The following is a 20432-nucleotide window of genomic DNA, read 5'->3' on the forward strand; positions in this document are numbered from 1 at the left end:
GGGGAAATGGCAAATATGAGAAAATGGCAAATATGCGAAATGGCAAGTATGGAAAATGAGAAGATTGGGAAAATGGGAAATATGGGAAAATGGCAAGTATGGGAAAATGGCAAGTATGGGAGAATGGCAAGTATGGGAAAATGGGAAGTATGGGAAAATGGGAAATATGGGAAAAAGGCAAATATGGGAAAATGGCAAATATTGGAAAATGGCAAGTATGGGAAAATAACAAATATTGGAAAATGGCAAATATGGGAAAATGGCTAATATGGGAAAAACGCAAATAATGGAAAAACGCAAATATTGGAAAAACGCAAATATGGGAAAAACGCAAATATTGCAAAAACGCAAATATGGGAAAAACGCATATATGAGAAAAACGCAAATATGGGAAAAATGGAAATAAGGGAAAAACGCAAATGTGGGAAAAACGCAAATATGGGAATAACTTAAATATGGGAGAATCTCAAATATAGGAGAATCGCAAATATGAAAAGATGTAAAATATGGGAAAATGGCAAGTATGGGAGAATGGCAAGCATGCGAAATGGCAAGTATGGGAAAATGGCAAGTATGGGAAAATGGCAAGTATGGGAAAATGGCAAGTATGGGAGAATAACAAGTATGGGAAAATGGGAATTATGGGAAAATGGCAAATATGGGAAAATGGCAAATATGTGAAAATGGCAAATATGGGATAATGGCAACAATGGGAAAGGGGCAAATATCGGAAAATGGCAAAAATGGGAAAATGGCAAATATGGGAGAAGGGAGTTTTGTGGCACAACTTTACTAGAAGAAGGATTCGGTTGGTAGGATGGGTTCATTATTAATGGGAAAAACGCAAATGTGGGAAAAATGCAAATGTGGGAAAAACGCAAATGTGGGGAAAACGAGGTTGTGGGAAACACGCAAATGTGCGAAAAAAGAAAATGTGGGAAGAACGCAAATGTGTGAAAAACGGACATGTGGGAAAATCGCAAATGTGAGAAAAACGCAAATGTGGGAAAAACGCAAATGTGGGAAAAACTCAAACGTGGGAAAAAGGCAAATGTGGGAAAAACGCAACTATGGGAAAAACGAAAATGTGGGAAAAACGCAAATGTGGGAAAAACGCAAATGTGGGAAAAACACAAATGTGGGGAAAACGCAAATGTGCAAAAACGCAAATGTGGGAAAAACGGAAATGAGGGAAAAATTCAAATGTGGGAAAAACGCAAACATGGAGAGAACGCAAATATGAGAAAAACGCAAATATGGGAAAAACGCAAATATGGGAAAAACGGAAATATGGGAAAAACGCAAATATGGGAAAAACGCAAATATGGGAAAAACGCAAATGTGAGAAAAATGCAAATATGGGAAAAACACAAATATGGGAAAAACGCAAATATGGGAAAAACGCAAATATGGGAAAAACGCAAACATGGGAGAATCACAAATATGGGAGAATCCCATATATGGGTGAATCGCAAATATGTAACGATGGAAAATATGGGCACAAGACAAGTATGGGAAAATGGCAAGTATGGAAAATGGCAAGTATGGGAAAATGGCAAGTATGGGAAAATTGCAAGTATGGGAAAATTGCAAGTATGGGAAAATGGCGAGTATGGGAAAATTGCAAATATGGGAAAATGGCAAATATGGGAAAATGGCAAATATGGGAAAATGGCACTAATGGGAAAAACGCAAATAATGGAAAAACGCAAATATTGGAAAAACGCAAATATGGGAAAAACGCAAATATGGAAAAAACGGCCGGCTGAAGTGGCCGTGTGGTTAAAGGCGCAGCAGTCTGGAACCGCAAGACCGCTACGGTCGCAGGTTCGAATCCTGCCTCGGGCATGGATGTTGTGATGTCCTTAGGTTAATTAGGTTCTAACTTCTAGGGGACTATTGACCTCAGCAGTTGAGTCCCATAGTGCTCAGAGCCATTTTTTGGAAAAAACGCAAATATGGGAAAAATGCGAAATGGGAAAAACGCTAATATGGGAAAACGCAAATATGGGAAAAACGCAAATATGGGAAAACGCAAATATGGGAAAAACGCAAATATGGGAAATACGCAAATATGGGAAAAACGCAAATATGGGGAAAACGCATATATGGGAAAAACCCACATAAGGGAAAAACGCGCACATGGGAAACGAAAATTTGGGAAAAACGCAAATACGGGAAATCGCGAATACGGGAAATTCGCAAATACCGGATAATCGCAAATACGGGAAAATCGCAAATATGGGAAAATGGCATATATGGGAAAAATGGCATATATGTGAAAATGGCGTATATGGGAATACGACATATATGGGGAAATGGCAATTATGGGAAAACTGGAAATATGGGACAATGTCAAATATGGGAGAAGAGAATTTTGTGGCATGAGTAATTCGAAAAACGCAAATATGGAAAAACGCAAATATCGGAAAAACGAAAATATGGGAAAAACGCAAATATGGGAAAAACTAAAATATGGGAAAAACACAAAAAGGGAAAAATATGGGAGAATCGCAAATATGGGAGAATTGCAAATATGGGAGAATCGAAAAATATGGGAGAATAGCAAGTATGGGATAATAGCAAGTATGGGAGAATTGCATGTATGGGAGAATCGCAAATATGAAAAAGTGGCAAATATGGGAAAATGGCAAATATGGGAAAAATGCAAGAATGGGAAAATGGCAAATAAGGCGAAATAGCAAATATGGGGAAATGGCAAATATGGGGAAATGGCAAATGTGGTGAAATGGCAAATATGGGGTAATGGCAAATATGGGGAAATGGCAAATATGAGAAAATGGCAAATATGCGAAATGGCAAGTATGGAAAATGAGAAGATTGGGAAAATGGGAAATATGGGAAAATGGCAAGTATGGGAAAATGGCAAGTATGGGAGAATGGCAAGTATGGGAAAATGGGAAGTATGGGAAAATGGGAAATATGGGAAAAAGGCAAATATGGGAAAATGGCAAATATTGGAAAATGGCAAGTATGGGAAAATAACAAATATTGGAAAATGGCAAATATGGGAAAATGGCTAATATGGGAAAAACGCAAATAATGGAAAAACGCAAATATTGGAAAAACGCAAATATGGGAAAAACGCAAATATGGCAAAAACGCAAATATGGGAAAAACGCATATATGAGAAAAACGCAAATATGGGAAAAATGGAAATAAGGGAAAAACGCAAATGTGGGAAAAACGCAAATATGGGAATAACTTAAATATGGGAGAATCTCAATTATAGGAGAATCGCAAATATGAAAAGATGTAAAATATGGGAAAATGGCAAGTATGGGAGAATGGCAAGCATGCGAAATGGCAAGTATGGGAAAATGGCAAGTATGGGAAAATGGCAAGTATGGGAAAATGGCAAGTATGGGAGAATAACAAGTATGGGAAAATGGGAATTATGGGAAAATGGCAAATATGGGAAAATGGCAAATATGTGAAAATGGCAAATATGGGATAATGGCAACAATGGGAAAGGGGCAAATATCGGAAAATGGCAAAAATGGGAAAATGGCAAATATGGGAGAAGGGAGTTTTGTGGCACAACTTTACTAGAAGAAGGATTCGGTTGGTAGGATGGGTTCATTATTAATGGGAAAAACGCAAATGTGGGAAAAATGCAAATGTGGGAAAAACGCAAATGTGGGGAAAACGAGGTTGTGGGAAACACGCAAATGTGCGAAAAAAGAAAATGTGGGAAGAACGCAAATGTGTGAAAAACGGACATGTGGGAAAATCGCAAATGTGAGAAAAACGCAAATGTGGGAAAAACGCAAATGTGGGAAAAACTCAAACGTGGGAAAAAGGCAAATGTGGGAAAAACGCAACTATGGGAAAAACGAAAATGTGGGAAAAACGCAAATGTGGGAAAAACGCAAATGTGGGAAAAACACAAATGTGGGGAAAACGCAAATGTGCAAAAACGCAAATGTGGGAAAAACGGAAATGAGGGAAAAATTCAAATGTGGGAAAAACGCAAACATGGAGAGAACGCAAATATGAGAAAAACGCAAATATGGGAAAAACGCAAATATGGGAAAAACGGAAATATGGGAAAAACGCAAATATGGGAAAAACGCAAATATGGGAAAAACGCAAATGTGAGAAAAATGCAAATATGGGAAAAACACAAATATGGGAAAAACGCAAATATGGGAAAAACGCAAATATGGGAAAAACGCAAACATGGGAGAATCACAAATATGGGAGAATCCCATATATGGGTGAATCGCAAATATGTAACGATGGAAAATATGGGCACAAGACAAGTATGGGAAAATGGCAAGTATGGAAAATGGCAAGTATGGGAAAATGGCAAGTATGGGAAAATTGCAAGTATGGGAAAATTGCAAGTATGGGAAAATGGCGAGTATGGGAAAATTGCAAATATGGGAAAATGGCAAATATGGGAAAATGGCAAATATGGGAATATGGAACTAATGGGAAAAACGCAAATAATGGAAAAACGCAAATATTGGAAAAACGCAAATATGGGAAAAACGCAAATATGGGAAAATGCAAGTATGGGAAAAACGCAAATATCGGAAAAACGCAAATATGGAAAAAACGCAAATATGGGAAAGACGCAAATATGGGAAAAGCGCAAATATGACAAATGCGCAAATATGGGAATAGCGCAAATAATGGAAAAGTGCAAATAATGAAAAGGCGCAAATATGGGAAAAGCGCAAATATGGGAAAAGCGCAAATATGGGAAAAGCGAAAATATGGGAAAAGCGGAAATATGGGAACAGCGCAAATATGGGAAAAGCGCAAATATGGAAAAAGCGCAAATATGGGAAAGACGCAAATTTGGGAAAAACGCGAATATGGGAAAAACGCAAATATGGGAAAAAAGCAAATATGTGAGGAAAGCAAATATGGGAAAAAAGCAAATATGGGAAAATCGCGAATATGGGAAGATCGCAAATATAGGAAAATCGCAAATACCGGAAAATCGCAAATACAGGAAAATCGCAAATACGGGAAAATCGCAAACAAGGGAAAATGGCATATATGTGAAAATGGCAAACATGTGAAATTGGCATATATGGGAAAATGACATATATGGGAAAATGGCAATTATAGGAATATTAAAAATATGGGAAAATGTGAAATATGGGAGAAGAGAATTTTGTGGCATGAGTAATTCCAAAAACGCAAATATGGGAAAACGCAAATATGGGAAAAACGCAAATATGGGAAAAACTAAAATATGGGAAAAACACAAAAATGGAAAAACGCAAATATGGGAGAATCGCAAATATGGGAGAATTGCAAATATGGGAGAATCGATAAATATGGGAGAATAGCAAGTATGGGAGGATAGCAAGTATGGGAGAATTGCAAATATGAAAAAGTGGCAAATATTGGAAAATGGCAAATATGGGAAAAATGCAAGAACGGGAAAATACAAATAAGGCGAAATGGCAAATATGGGGAAAAGGCAAATTTGGGGAAATGGTAAATGTGGGGAAATGGCAAATATGGGGTAATGGCAAATATGGGGAAATGGCAAATATGAGAAAATGGCAAATATGAGAAAATGGGAAATATGGGAAAATGGCAAATATGGGAAAATTGGAAATATGGGAAAATGGCAAATATGGGAAAATGGCATATATGGGAAAATGGCATATATGGGAAAATGGCATATATGGTAAAATGGATAATATGGGAAAATTGGAAATATGGAAAAATGGCAAATATAGGAGAAGAGAATTTTGTGGCACAACTTTACTAGAAGAACGAATCAGTTGGTAGGTAGGGTTCATGAGTAATGCGAAAAATGCAACTGTGGGAAAAACGCAAATGTGGGAAAAACGCAAATGTGGGAAAAACACAAATGTGGGAAAAACGCAAATGTGAGAAAAACGCAAATATGGGAATAACGTGAATATGGGAAAAATGCAAATATGAGAATAACACAAATATGGAAAAAATGCAAATATGCAAAAAACGCAAATATGGGAAAAACGGAAATATGGGAAAAACGCAAATATTGGAAAATCGGAAATATGTGAAAATCGCAAATATGGGAAAATGGCAAATACGGGAAAATGGCAAATATGGGAAAATGGCAGATATGGGAAAATGGCGTATATGGGAAAAAGGCATATATGGGATAATGGAAAATATGGGAAAATTGGAAATAAGGAAAAATGGCAAATAGGGAGGAGAGAATTTTGTGGCACAACTTTACTAGAATAACGAACCGGTTGGTAGGAAGGGTTCACGAGTAATGCGAAAAATGCAAATGTGGGAAATACGCAAATGTGGGGAAAACGCAAATGTGGGAAACACGCAAATGTGGGAAAAACGCAACTGTGGGAAAAACGCAAATGTGGGAAAAACGCAAATGTGGGAAAAACGCAAATATGGGAAAAACGCAAATATGGGAAAAACGGAAATATGGGAAAAACGCAAATATGGGAAAAACGCAAATGTGAGAAAAATGCAAATATGGGAAAAACACAAATATGGAAAAAACGCAAATATGGGAAAAACGCAAATGTGGGAAAAACGCAAATGTGGGAAAAACGCAAATGTGGGGAAAACGCAAATGTGGGAAACATGCAAATGTCAGAAAAACGCAACTATGGGAAAAACGCAAATGTGGGAAAAACGCAAATGTGGGAAAAACGCAAATGTGGGAAAAACACAAATGTGGGGAAAACGCAAATGTGGGAAAAACGCATATGTGGGAAAAACGCAAATGTGGGATAAACGCAAATGTGGGAAAAACGCAAATATGGGAATAACGCAAATATGGGTAAAACGCAAATATGGGAGAATCCCAAATATGGGAGAATCCCAAATATGGGAGAATCGCAAATATGAAAAGATGGAAAATATAAAAAATGGCAAGTATGGGAAAATGGCAGTTATGGGAAAATAGCAAGTATGGGAAATGGCAAGTATGGGAAAATGGCAAGTATGGGAAAATGGCAAGTATGGGAAAATCGCAAGTATGTTAAAATGGCAAGTATGGGAAAATGGCAAATATGGGAAAATGGCAAATATGGGAAAATGGCAAAGATGGGAAAATGGCAAATATGGAAGAAACGCAAAAATTGGAAGAACGCAAATATGGGAAAAACGCAAATATGGCAAAAATGCAAATATGGCAAAACGCAAATATGAGGAAAACGCAAATATGGGGAAAACGCAAATATGGGGAAAACGCAAATATGTGGAAAACGCAAATATGGGGAAAACACAAATATGGGGAAATCGCAAATATGGGGAAATCACAAATATCGGGAAATCGCAAATATGGGGAAATCGCAAATACAGGAAAATCGCAAATACAGGAAAATCGCAAATACGGGAAAATCGCAAACAAGGGAAAATGGCATATATGTGAAAATGGCAAACATGTGAAATTGGCATATATGGGAAAATGACATATATGGGAAAATGGCAATTATAGGAATATTAAAAATTTGGGAAAATGTGAAATATGGGAGAAGAGTATTTTGTGGCATGAGTAATTCCAAAAACGCAAATATGGGAAAACGCAAATATGGGAAAAACGCAAATATGGGAAAAACTAAAATATGGGAAAAACACAAAAATGGAAAAACGCAAATATGGGAGAATCGCAAATATGGGAGAATTGCAAATATGGGAGAATCGATAAATATGGGAGAATAGCAAGTATGGGAGGATAGCAAGTATGGGAGAATTGCAAATATGAAAAAGTGGCAAATATTGGAAAATGGCAAATATGGGAAAAATGCAAGAACGGGAAAATACAAAAAAGGCGAAATGGCAAATATGGGGAAAAGGCAAATATGGGGAAATGGTAAATGTGGGGAAATGGCAAATATGGGGTAATGGCAAATATGGGGAAATGGCAAATATGAGAAAATGGCAAATATGAGAAAATGGGAAATATGGGAAAATGGCAAATATGGGAAAATTGGAAATATGGGAAAATGGCAAATATGGGAAAATGGCATATATGGGAAAATGGCATATATGGGAAAATGGCATATATGGTAAAATGGATAATATGGGAAAATTGGAAATATGGAAAAATGGCAAATATAGGAGAAGAGAATTTTGTGGCACAACTTTACTAGAAGAACGAATCAGTTGGTAGGTAGGGTTCATGAGTAATGCGAAAAATGCAACTGTGGGAAAAACGCAAATGTGGGAAAAACGCAAATGTGGGAAAAACACAAATGTGGGAAAAACGCAAATGTGAGAAAAACGCAAATATGGGAATAACGTGAATATGGGAAAAATGCAAATATGAGAATAACACAAATATGGAAAAAATGCAAATATGCAAAAAACGCAAATATGGGAAAGACGGAAATATGGGAAAAACGCAAATATGGGACAATCCGAAATATGTGAAAATCGCAAATATGGGAAAATGGCAAATATGGGAGAATGGCAAATATGGGAAAATGGCAGATATGGGAAAATGGCGTGTATGGGAAAAAGGCATATATGGGATAATGGAAAATATGGGAAAATTGGAAATAAGGAAAAATGGCAAATAGGGAGGAGAGAATTTTGTGGCACAACTTTACTAGAATAACGAACCGGTTGGTAGGAAGGGTTCACGAGTAATGCGAAAAATGCAAATGTGGGAAATACGCAAATGTGGGGAAAACGCAAATGTGGGAAACACGCAAATGTGGGAAAAACGCAACTGTGGGAAAAACGCAAATGTGGGAAAAACGCAAATGTGGGAAAAACGCAAATATGGGAAAAACGCAAATATGGGAAAAACGGAAATATGGGAAAAACGCAAATATGGGAAAAACGCAAATGTGAGAAAAATGCAAATATGGGAAAAACACAAATATGGAAAAAACGCAAATATGGGAAAAACGCAAATGTGGGAAAAACGCAAATGTGGGAAAAACGCAAATGTGGGGAAAACGCAAATGTGGGAAACACGCAAATGTCAGAAAAACGCAACTATGGGAAAAACGCAAATGTGGGAAAAACGCAAATGTGGGAAAAACGCAAATGTGGGAAAAACACAAATGTGGGGAAAACGCAAATGTGGGAAAAACGCATATGTGGGAAAAACGCAAATGTGGGATAAACGCAAATGTGGGAAAAACGCAAATATGGGAATAACGCAAATATGGGTAAAACGCAAATATGGGAGAATCCCAAATATGGGAGAATCCCAAATATGGGAGAATCGCAAATATGAAAAGATGGAAAATATAAAAAATGGCAAGTATGGGAAAATGGCAGTTATGGGAAAATAGCAAGTATGGGAAATGGCAAGTATGGGAAAATGGCAAGTATGGGAAAATGGCAAGTATGGGAAAATCGCAAGTATGTTAAAATGGCAAGTATGGGAAAATGGCAAATATGGGAAAATGGCAAATATGGGAAAATGGCAAATATGGGAAAATGGCAAAGATGGGAAAATGGCAAATATGGAAAAAACGCAAAAATTGGAAGAACGCAAATATGGGAAAAACGCAAATATGGCAAAAATGCAAATATGGCAAAACGCAAATATGAGGAAAACGCAAATATGGGGAAAACGCAAATATGGGGAAAACGCAAATATGTGGAAAACGCAAATATGGGGAAAACGCAAATATGGGGAAATCGCAAATATGGGGAAATCACAAATATCGGGAAATCGCAAATATGGGGAAATCGCAAATACAGGAAAATCGCAAATACAGGAAAATCGCAAATACGGGAAAATCGCAAACAAGGGAAAATGGCATATATGTGAAAATGGCAAACATGTGAAATTGGCATATATGGGAAAATGACATATATGGGAAAATGGCAATTATAGGAATATTAAAAATATGGGAAAATGTGAAATATGGGAGAAGAGAATTTTGTGGCATGAGTAATTCCAAAAACGCAAATATGGGAAAACGCAAATATGGGAAAAACGCAAATATGGGAAAAACTAAAATATGGGAAAAACACAAAAATGGAAAAACGCAAATATGGGAGAATCGCAAATATGGGAGAATTGCAAATATGGGAGAATCGATAAATATGGGAGAATAGCAAGTATGGGAGGATAGCAAGTATGGGAGAATTGCAAATATGAAAAAGTGGCAAATATTGGAAAATGGCAAATATGGGAAAAATGCAAGAACGGGAAAATACAAATAAGGCGAAATGGCAAATATGGGGAAAAGGCAAATTTGGGGAAATGGTAAATGTGGGGAAATGGCAAATATGGGGTAATGGCAAATATGGGGAAATGGCAAATATGAGAAAATGGCAAATATGAGAAAATGGGAAATATGGGAAAATGGCAAATATGGGAAAATTGGAAATATGGGAAAATGGCAAATATGGGAAAATGGCATATATGGGAAAATGGCATATATGGGAAAATGGCATATATGGTAAAATGGATAATATGGGAAAATTGGAAATATGGAAAAATGGCAAATATAGGAGAAGAGAATTTTGTGGCACAACTTTACTAGAAGAACGAATCAGTTGGTAGGTAGGGTTCATGAGTAATGCGAAAAATGCAACTGTGGGAAAAACGCAAATGTGGGAAAAACGCAAATGTGGGAAAAACACAAATGTGGGAAAAACGCAAATGTGAGAAAAACGCAAATATGGGAATAACGTGAATATGGGAAAAATGCAAATATGAGAATAACACAAATATGGAAAAAATGCAAATATGCAAAAAACGCAAATATGGGAAAAACGGAAATATGGGAAAAACGCAAATATGGGAAAATCGGAAATATGTGAAAATCGCAAATATGGGAAAATGGCAAATACGGGAAAATGGCAAATATGGGAAAATGGCAGATATGGGAAAATGGCGTATATGGGAAAAAGGCATATATGGGATAATGGAAAATATGGGAAAATTGGAAATAAGGAAAAATGGCAAATAGGGAGGAGAGAATTTTGTGGCACAACTTTACTAGAATAACGAACCGGTTGGTAGGAAGGGTTCACGAGTAATGCGAAAAATGCAAATGTGGGAAATACGCAAATGTGGGGAAAACGCAAATGTGGGAAACACGCAAATGTGGGAAAAACGCAACTGTGGGAAAAACGCAAATGTGGGAAAAACGCAAATGTGGGAAAAACGCAAATATGGGAAAAACGCAAATATGGGAAAAACGGAAATATGGGAAAAACGCAAATATGGGAAAAACGCAAATGTGAGAAAAATGCAAATATGGGAAAAACACAAATATGGAAAAAACGCAAATATGGGAAACACGCAAATGTCAGAAAAACGCAACTATGGGAAAAACGCAAATGTGGGAAAAACGCAAATGTGGGAAAAACGCAAATGTGGGAAAAACACAAATGTGGGGAAAACGCAAATGTGGGAAAAACGCATATGTGGGAAAAACGCAAATGTGGGATAAACGCAAATGTGGGAAAAACGCAAATATGGGAATAACGCAAATATGGGTAAAACGCAAATATGGGAGAATCCCAAATATGGGAGAATCCCAAATATGGGAGAATCGCAAATATGAAAAGATGGAAAATATAAAAAATGGCAAGTATGGGAAAATGGGAGTTATGGGAAAATAGCAAGTATGGGAAATGGCAAGTATGGGAAAATGGCAAGTATGGGAAAATGGCAAGTATGGGAAAATCGCAAGTATGTTAAAATGGCAAGTATGGGAAAATGGCAAATATGGGAAAATGGCAAATATGGGAAAATGGCAAATATGGGAAAATGGCAAAGATGGGAAAATGGCAAATATGGAAAAAACGCAAAAATTGGAAGAACGCAAATATGGGAAAAGCGCAAATATGGCAAAAATGCAAATATGGCAAAACGCAAATATGAGGAAAACGCAAATATGGGGAAAACGCAAATATGGGGAAAACGCAAATATGTGGAAAACGCAAATATGGGGAAAACGCAAATATGGGGAAATCGCAAATATGGGGAAATCACAAATATCGGGAAATCGCAAATATGGGGAAATCGCAAATATGGGGAAATCGCAAATATGGGGAAATCGCAAACATGGGGAAATCGCAAATATGGGGAAATCGCCAATGTGGGGAAATCGCAAATATGGGGAAATCGCAAATATTGGGAAATCGCAAATATGGGGAAATCGCAAGTATGGGGAAATCGTAAATATGGGGAAATCGCAAATCTGGGGAAATCGCAAATCTGGGGAAATCGCATATCTGGGAAAATCGCATGAAAGTAGGCTGTATATGTTATTTTATTGGCAATGTTACATAGTGCTCTATATGAAAATCACTGGCTGTGCTCTTTGCTGTCAGTGGCTAGTTTGCATTGTTGTCTGCCATTGTAGTGTTGGGCAGCGGCAGCTGGTTGTGAACAGCGCATAGCATTGCACTGTTGGAGGTGAGCCGCCAGCAGTGGTGGATTTGCGGAGAGATTTGGAGGAGGTTTGAAATTTGTAAGACTGGTTGTCATGAACTGCTATATATATTATTACTTTTGAACACTAGTAAGGTAAATACATTGTTTGTTCTCCATCAAAATCTTTCATTTGCTAACTATGCATATCAGTAGTTAGTGCCTTCAGTAGTTTGAATCTTTTATTTGGCTGGCAGTAGTGGCACTCGCTGTATTGCTGTAGCTTGAGTAATGACGATTTTTGTGAGGTAAGTGATTTGTGAAAGGTATAGGTTAATGTTAGTCAGCGCCATTCTTTTGTAGGGATTTTTGAAAGTCAGATTGCGTTGCGCTAAGAATATTGTGTGTCAGTTTAAACGCAGTTGTGTATAATTTTTCAAAAGGGGACGTTTTATATGGCGACCCTGCCAGGATACCTCACTGGAATCTTCTGATTTTTTCTTGTAGTTTGTGTAATTAGTGTAGATTTTGTTTATTGCTAGAGCGTAATTGTAGAGAGAATCTTCTTTGTAGTTGCAGTCTTTCATTGTTGTACAGTAAAACAGGTGTGGCATGCATCTAAATTTGTACCAACTATTTTGCAGCTGCGGTTGCAATTAACTAGATATTATTTTCAGTGCTATGTTAATGTGTTCTCTTATTTTTGCTCTTCAAATTGTGTTTTTCTGCATTGTCGTGTGAAATATTGTGACAATAATGGCGTGTGAAAAACGTAATACTAGGCTCCAAAGTAAACTGAGAAATGACAGTGAAGACGAAAGCAGTGTGTTAGCGGCACCATGTAATGAATAAACTAATATTCAAAGTAGTAATTTGGTAACTGTGCATAGGGAAATGGAGCGGGCGTCAAATAATGGTGTAGACAGTGAAACAGGTAGTGAACAGGGAAGCATTATCGATCGATCGGTCGGCAACAGCTCGCCTCAGGAATCAGGAATGACAGAACACAATATTGCAAATACTGTAGACTCAGTTTTTGGGTTCTCACCGTTTTCTCAAATGAGTCAAGACACATTTTCCGTTTCTCAAAATGTGAATGTTGCCGGTGCAAATTCACTGCCGAAAAGCACTGAGGAACATGTTTCAGACACCAGTGAATTGTTATTACAATTAATGCAACAAATGGGACAAAAGCTTCAAAAGTTAGACACAATGGAACAATACCAGAGACAAACACTGCAACAGTTAGACGCAATGGAACAAAATCTTCAAAAGTTAGACACCACACTTGAACAAACACGTGAAGATTTAACTAGTGAGTTACATAAAATCGAATCGGAATGTAAAAAAGTCTGTAATGACGTAAAAACACAAATTTGTGAGCATTTTCAACATATTTCGTCGCGGCATGAAAATGCATTACACAATCACGAAGCAGCCATAAAAGAACTGCAAACCATTGTTCATGAAAATCACGACACCTTGCAAGCTAAAATTGACTTAGTTGCATCTACCGATTTGGTTACGCAACTTGCAAAAACTCAGGAGAACTTAAAGGACACAGTAGATACGATTTCAACACAAATGGACACTCTGAAACTTGGTTCAGAAAAACACACAGAGGAAATAATTTCACGAATGGATAAAGTAGCCGAACTTTCAGATCAGTTCACTAACTTATCTACAAAGGTAGATGATAATCTGAATGACACAAGACCTGTAGCCTTCACGGACACTGAAGAGTATGAACAAATTAGAAAATTCAAACCAAATCAAAATCAAATCAAAAGAGAAATCCGGGAAGTACAAGATCAGTTGGCACAAGTAATACAAGAATTACATATTTCAGAGGACACTCGCGCTCCAGTACAGGAAGAGGGGCATAGAAATACGGAACAACCACAAAATAATAACACAGCGTATTTCGGAAATTATGAAAGAAATTGGCAAGGTGCACCGAATTTTGAAATGGAACCGCCGAAACGACGTAACAATGACCGATATGCGACTCGCCGACATGATTTTGACAATAAGCTGTCCATTACTACACGTAAATTTAAAACATTTAAGAATTCTAGCAACGACATTCATCCACAAGCGTGGCTCCATCAATTCTATCATTGTTTTCCTCCCAACTGGTCATTAGAGCACAGATTAGAATTTATGTGTGGCTACTTAGAGAATGAACCAGCTGAAAGAATGCGATCGGTCATTCACGATTGTCACAGTGAAGGAGAATTTTATCATGCCTTCCTCTCAGCGTACTGGTCTCAAGCTACACAATACCGAGTAAAACATAGCATCATAATGATGAAACATTTCGAACAATCTGAATTCTCCAGTCTTGTGAAATATTTTGAAGACATGTTGCATAAGAATCAGTACCTTTCAAACCCATACAGCCCCTCAGAACTCATCCGCATTTGCTTAATCAAATTACCTGAACATTTATGACATATTATTTTGGCAGGACGTTGCAAAGACGACATTGAAGCTTTTCAGGGACTGTTACAAGAAGTGGAAATTGACACTGACAATCGCGAAACGCGAAAACAGGAACACAACAATTACAGGTCACATCCGTCGCAATTCCGCGATGAAAGAAATAATAACTGGACACGACAAGGCTATTCTCACAACCCAAATCGTGATCAAAACAGACACCACCCGTATGACAACCGTTGGCAGAGTAGTAATAATTACAGGGAAAGATCACCTCTCCGCGGTAGTGACTATCACAGAGACAAACAAAGATACAGACAATATGGGAACCAAAATAATTATTATCAAGGGAGACAGAATAACTTTAGATGCAACAGTCCAGCGCGCAGTTACGATTCAGGGAGAAATTCTCCACCACATGACCGACAAGAAAGGAACTATGGAATCTACCGACATGACGACAGACGATATGGTAGTAACGACAGACCTGAATTGCATCAGAACTGGCGGTATTCTAACAGAGTAGGGCCCTCTCGACAAGGTGAATTTGTAGAAGTTATGTCTCCAAATCCCAATAACTACGCACGCCAACAAAGACACAATAGGCAATGACTCATACCGCTGGCAGCCACAAAACGTACTTATGAAACTGACGATGCAGCTGCCGTAGCTAGTAATTACGTAAAAATGGAAGACATTAGGGACATCTTACTCCAGGAACACGACGTAAAACATAACATCATTGCATATCCTGTGATTCACATTACAGTAAATGTCGTAAAATTTACGGCAGTACTTGACTCTGGCAGTCCCATTTCAGTAATTAGTGAAACAGCTTTTAGCAAATGCAACAAATCGAACGATTGCCCCACACTTCCGTTACGTAAGCTTAAATTACAAGGTGCAATCATTGGAAAAAGTGTAGATGTACGCCAACAAACCAACTTAGAATTCTTTTGCAAAGCCACAGCTTCTCTATGAACTTTCTTATTGTTCCATTATTGTCGACGGAAATTATATTGGGAGTAAACTTTTTGAATGAATACAAAGCAATCTTAAACTTTTACGATGCTGAAATAAGTTTAGAGGAAGAAGGTAAGTCAATAGCTTTGAAATTTGAAGATTGGCTCTCAAACCATGACGAGGAAATTAATCGGCTTTACCTTCTGTTAGACAACAGTTCGGAATTTTCTACGGAAATAGACACTAACAATCACTCTGCAAGTACTGACAGGGATGATATCGACGACATATTTGATACTAATGAGTTAATTCAGAATAAAATTCAAACAATTGAGAATTGTAATGACACTGATAGGCAGGACCTTTTTGAGATTTTACAAGCACATTCTACAGTTTTTACTCACAAAACAGGAACAATCAAGGGATTTCAATACCAATTTCGTGTTCGTGAGCATACTAAATTTTGTGTTAGACCATACGTAATTCCAGCACATTATAGGGACCGTGTTAGAACATAAATACAATCTATGCTTGACGAGGGCATTGTTGAGCCTGCAGTAAGCTCATATAACAATCCATTACATGTTGTTGAGAAGAAAAATGGATCGATCAGGCTTGTCTTAGATTCGAGACAAATCAATACTATCATTATTCCTGAAACAGACAGGCCGCAAAAGTTGGAAGAACTTCTTCAAAATTTTAATGGTGTAAAAGTGTTGTCTTCCATTGATCTCAGATCCAGCTTTTATCAGATCGAACTTCATCCAGAATGTAGAAAATACACAGCTTTCCTTTGTTTCGGCGTTTGTTATCAATTTCGGAAACTTCCTTTTGGTTTGAACATTTCTTCGGCTGCGTTCATTCGCGTGCTAAATTCCATATTACCTGAGTTCTTAAAACGTCACATCACCTTATATGTGGACGATATTCTGATAGCAGAAGCCTCATGGGGACAACATAATCGCATCCTCAACAGTTTGTTACGTATTTTTGCAGAATCTGGAATTACAGTTAACTTGGAAAAGTCTGAATTCGGTAGGTCAAAGTTGAGGGTTTTGGGACATATTTCTTCTGAAGGCATTCAGCCGGATCCTGAAAAGTTAGAAGCAATCAGAGCCATTCCAGTTCCATCCACAAAAAACAAGTCCGTAGTTTTCTAGGTCTCGTAAATTTTTACCGTCGTTTTCTGAATATGCAAATTCTTGTTACACCAAAACTTTGTTCTCTCGCTGGAAAAAATACTATTTGGAGCTGGGACGAACAAGCACAGTTGGAATTCAATACTTTGAAAGAATCGCTACTTAACGCGCCAATACTAGCTCGTCCAGATCTGTCACAAGATTTTTGCCTTAGCACGGATTCTTCTAAAGTCGGTCTTGGTGCCCATTTATTTCAAGAAGCCATAGAAAATGACACAACTGTTCAGAAAACCATTGCTTTTGCTAGCCGAGTGCTAACAAAACCTGAAAAAAATTATTCCGTTACTGAATTAGAAGCTTTAGCTATCGTTTGGGCATTTAACAAATTCCGTTTCTTTCTTTCTGGCAAGCACGTAAAAGTATACAGTGATCATCGTGCATTACAATTTCTTATGTCTTCAAAATTAAATCATGACAGGTTAAAACTAGAGATGGGGGATCCGCTCTTGAACTAATTCATAGAGTTCAATCTTTCAAAGGAGTGAACAATCAGTGATTCAGAAAAAAAGAACGGTAGCTCCAAACGTTTCCCACGGCAGAGAGAGAGAGAGAGAGAGAGAGAGAGAGAGAGAGAGAGAGAGAGAGAGACGGAGCATATCAGCAGCGCCTCTGCTGGTCAGAGCACAGTGCACGCCACACAACACAGCCAGCGCCGGCCTCTGCCCTGCTTCTACCTTGGCTGCCTGCATTGTGCAGTGCCCCATTGGATTTTGTGTTTCACATATGCCGGGCAGTCTCTGTGCGTCGTCTGCCGTGTGCACTGTGCAGTTTCTGGCGCAGCTTAACTTCGCATCGCACTCTGTCGGCGATCGTTTCAGTCGCACGTCCTGCCCTCTGGGCAGTTGATGCGAGCAACAGGACAGAGAGCCACCTAGCGGATAACATTGGAACTACTTGCAAAAACCGGCTCGCAAGGGAACGGACGATTTGGCTCCGAGCGGGTGAGTTCACCGCTTCCCCCACCCTCGTAACTCGCCCGCTCAACGCTCACCCCACCGTCTCGACTCTAGCCAGAGCGTCGAGCAAAGCGACTCTGGTGTCACTCTGGTCTCTGCGGTCTCAGCTCACGCAGTAATAAAGCTCGCGGCTCGACCTGCTCGACTCAGCGCCTCTGCATCGGAGTTTGTCCCCACTGGATATTGTTCTTCGTAGTAATACCGCTATGTATATTACATTATTATGTTATGTATACATCAATTGTTTTTATTTTATTTTTATTTGTTTAAACTGATTAGATTAGGTTCCTGATGACTCCTCTTACTATAGGATTTTTATTATGGACACTCGAATTTACGCTTTAATTACGAGCGAACCGATAAACGTATCGCAAAATGTGATACACCAATATTTTCCTTGTTTTATTCTGCGTAAGGCTATATGCATCACTTTCGTTTTACAGTCAAATTTATATTTTTTTTTTCTTATTCTGGTACGGATTTTGCGATTTTAGGCGTCTTCGAAAGGAAAAATATATGGCTTGCGATGTATTTGTATGAGGTTAATGAAATTTTAATACATTATAGCCAAATATATTGTTAATGTAAATCTCAAGTTACAACATTTTCCGATCACCCAAAAAACCACGCTAGTGCAAAATAAATCAATAATCAAAAACTTTGTCATATCGTGGAAATTTCAATAAACAATACAAAATTCTTACTCATTATCTGTGTTACTTCAAAATAGGATCAAATAAGATCAAAATACAGGTATAGTACTGGAATAAACCAAGTTTAAAGGGCAATGTGCCTTTCATTTATTTTCTTTTGTAAATGAGTGGTGAGTCATGAAAAAGAGCTAATTCATTTCAGGGAGTGAACAGTTCTGATCCAATCTCTGAAAAGAACAGTTTTGCCCATCTCTAGTTAAAACGTTGGGCATTGTTTCTGCAAGAATTCCACTTCACAATAGTCTACATTCCCAGCAAGGAGAACATTGTTGCGGACGCACTGTCACGCGCACCGGGTGGGCTTGAGAAAAGTAACACAGAAGGCAACCTCGAGAAAAATTTCAATATTCTTTACATTCAGAAAGTCGCCTTTGAAAACTTCATCACCACATCTTTAAAGGACATTGCTGATGAACAAGATAAAGATCCGATTTGGAAAGACATCAAAAGCAAATGGCATGAAAAGACACACACAGATTCGGCATTATTATCTGGTTAGAAACAACATACTGTTCAAACGCTGCACTGTTGATGACAAGCTATGGGTACTTTGCATTCCTGACGATTTTGTTAATAAGCTCATTTGGTACATTCATTTCAGCTATGCACATTTTGGCCCACGAAAATGTTATCATATTCTTCGAACGACTTGTTATTTTAACAATATGGAAAAGAGAATTCGAAGAGTCTTGTCTATTTGTAAACTTTGTCAAAAGGTGAAACCATCTACTATCTCCCATCGTGCTCCACTGTTTCCTATCATTCCTTCTAAATTAAAAGAATTTGCTGCTGTTGATCTCTTGGGACCGCTTGTCAGAACATCTAATGGATTTTCGTACGTTCTAGTCGCAGTTGAACTTACTTCAAAATTTGTTTCTTTCACTCCGTTACGTAAAGCCACTGGACGGTTTGTATCCAACGCCTTTGTTAAAAATTTCTTACGTGAAGTTGGACACGTTAGTAAAGTCATTTCAGATAACGGACCGCAATTCAGATCTGCTGTTTGGTCACACATGCTTCGGAATCATAAAATCAAACCTGTTTTTATTTCATTGTACTCACCACATTGTAACCCCTCCGAACGGATTATGAAAGAAATCAATAAGCTTTGCAGACTTTATTGTCACAGAAAGCATCAGCATTGGGACAGATATTTACACTTATTTCAAAACGTGCTGAATGAAATGCCTCATAACTCCACTGCTTTACCACCTACTCTTGTACTGAAAAATGAAGAACCACCGAACAGAATCAGAGAGCTTGTACCTTTCCCGAATACACGTAAACTTCGACACAAAGACATAATTGATTTGGCTATTAAAAATATAAAATCTGCAGCAGACAAAAGAGGAAACTAAATGGTAAAGCAAATGCAAAGAAATTATATATTGGTCAGAAAGTTCTCATTAAAGCTCATTCATTGTCACATAAGAAGAAACACTTGAGTCACAAATTCTTTCTAGTTTACAATGGACCTTACAGAATCCGACGTATACCACATGATAATTGCGTTGAAGTTGAAACTCTGCGTACTAGGAAGAGTGAAGGTTTACACCACATTTCACATGTAAAACCGTTTATTGAAAGATAATCTGCTTTTTAACTTTGTCTTTGCCATAAAACTTTTCACTTCACATTTCTAGTATGCATTGTCAGACTTAGAAACTGTTACCATGCAACAATGTTTGAAGTTAAATATCCAATCAAGAACCAAGAGAACCTATTTATACAGAAATTACGAATGCATTGTTATAGTGAACAGACATCACAGTGTTATTGTGTGTGTGCATTCTTGCTTGTTAGTTGCACGATTACGTAACGACTATAAGGCTCACAAACTTAGAACATTTAC

This window comes from Schistocerca nitens, chromosome 8 (assembly GCF_023898315.1).
Source record: "Schistocerca nitens isolate TAMUIC-IGC-003100 chromosome 8, iqSchNite1.1, whole genome shotgun sequence".
NCBI classification, from domain to species: Eukaryota; Metazoa; Arthropoda; class Insecta; order Orthoptera; family Acrididae; genus Schistocerca; species Schistocerca nitens.